Genomic DNA, 2,452 nt, shown 5'->3' on the forward strand with positions numbered 1-2,452 from the left:
TAGATAGATAGATAGATAGATAGATAGATAGATAGATAGATAGATAGATAGATAGATAGATAGATAAGATTATATAATCTAAAGAAATATCTTTCAAAAAGCAGTGTGGCATAATGGTTAGAGAGTTGGATTTGAAGTCAGAAAGACTTGAGCTCATGTCTCCCCATTAATACATTCAGGCTGCTACCTTGGACAAGTTGCTTAACCTCTCACTGCCCTAGGCTACTCTCTAAGACTATAAAATGGAAGGCTGAGTTCCAATCTACATGAGTAGAGAGAGGTTCCCAATTGGGAACTGGGAGTTTGATACACTGATGAAATTACAGATCCACAGGAGTAAGGGATTGGGGGTGGAGTATCTTTAATATTTCGCTAGTAGATTTGTGAGGCTCAAATGAGCATGTTGCAAGCCTGAAAGTCCTGTATAGATGTCAGACATTATTATAAATCATTGAATCTTAAGAAATAGTTGAGGGAAGCCAAGAAGGACTGTCAAGAACAGTTGTTTAGAGTTCACATTGTGACAGGCAGTTAGGGCAATGAATAAGGACTTCTCAGGAAGAAGACCTCAAGATTCTTGTGGCATCAGTATGAGTATATGTAACATTAGAAGCTATAGGATTTGTGTTCTTCATGGTAAAGGGGCAGGGGGGCAGAGAAGAGAGCCTTGTCACAAAATATCCAGTGTGCTGCCCTAAAACTCTGGGTTTCTTAGATCAGGATTATCCTGATCTAATTAAGTTTAAATTCCCCGATGTTGTTCCGTAAGATGGAAATGCTAAAGCTGGGCCTATCTCATTGAAAGGCCTATATAGCCTAGTAAAAAGTCAATCCTTCTAGAAGACATAGTAATTAAGTAAATTTAGTAGATTAATTTTAGCAATATACACAATACCAATGAAGTTTCCATGACTTCCATGTTTTGAGGACTACAAAAGTAAAATTTTGATAAACTGTAGTATGAAATGATACTACAAGAGAAGCACCTGACTAAACATCTATATCTTAGGTAATTTAACAGCGTAATATGCTACAGGGAGGGATTGTGGCACATTGGATGGGGGACAGCATTTGAAACCATGAAGATCCAGGTTCAAAGCCAGTTTCTGACATTTATTAGCAATATGATTCTGGGTAGGTGTTTTAATTTTGTATGTGCTTCAGTAGAGAGAGAGAGAGACAGAGAGAGAGAGAGAGAGAGAGAGAGAGAGAGAGAGAGAGAGAAACATATATTTTAAATGTATATAATAAAATACATAGGATTACAAAAGAAACCAATTTTATTGAAATAGGTTTCAAAATGTTTAATTTTATTTAAGAAGCAACCAAATACATGGAACTGCCCTAGATGGACAACAACTCAGTTCTTCAGAAATCAGTCTCAACAAGAAAGACCTGCCTTCAAAAGAAAACATATAAGACACTTTTCTTCATCTCAACTCCTTAATAGGTCCACGGATGTAGAACATTGCATGTATTTCCAATTTCATTTTTGATATATTGATCTATCTTGCTGATATTTCTTTCTAATTTCTATTTTTTCCTTCTTTCTTTTTCTCTTTCTTTCTTCCTTTTCTTTTTATTAATTCATTTATTTTTAGTTTTTAACATTCACTTCCACAAGATTTTGAGTTCCAAATTTTCTCCCCATCTCATCCCTCCCCCACCCCAACATGGTGTGCATTCTAAATACCCCTTCTCCTAATCTGCCCTCCCTTCTATCACCCCCCTTCTCTGATCCACTTCCCCTTCTATTTTGCTATAGGGCAGGATAGATTTCTATACCCTGTTTCATGTATATCTTATTTCCCAGCTGCATGTGAAAATAATTTTTAATATTTGTTTTTAAAACTTTGAGTTCCAAATTTTCTCCCTTCCTCCCTCCCCACCCACCCTCATTGAGAAACCAAGCTACGTGATACAGGTTATACATGTGTAGTCATGCAAAATACTTCCATAGTAATTATGTTATGAAAAATGAACTATATTTCCCTTCATCCTATTCTGCCCCCCTATTTATTCTATTCTCTCTTTTGACCCTGTCCCTCCTCAGAAGTGTTTGCTTCTGATTACCTTCTCCCTCAATATGCCCTCCCTTCTATCATCCCCACCCCTGCTCTCTTATCCCCTTCCCCCCTATTTTCCTATAGGGTAAGAAAGATTTCCATACCCAATTGAGTGTGTGTGTTCTTCCCTCTTTAAGCAAAATCTGATGAGAATAAGATTCACTCATTCCCTCTCACCTTCCCCCACTTCCATTCCACTGTAAAAGCTTTTTCTTGTCTGTTTTATATGAGATAATTTACTGCATTTTACCTTACCCTTTCTCCTCCCAGTATAATCCTCTCTCACCCCTTAATTTTATTTTTAGATATCACCCCTTCATCTTCAACTCACCTTGTACCATCTATCTATCTATCTATCTATCTATCTATCTATCTATCTATCTATC

Source organism: Vombatus ursinus, unplaced genomic scaffold (genome assembly GCF_900497805.2).
Source record: "Vombatus ursinus unplaced genomic scaffold, bare-nosed wombat genome assembly UNPS02010639.1, whole genome shotgun sequence".
Lineage (NCBI taxonomy): Eukaryota > Metazoa > Chordata > Mammalia > Diprotodontia > Vombatidae > Vombatus > Vombatus ursinus.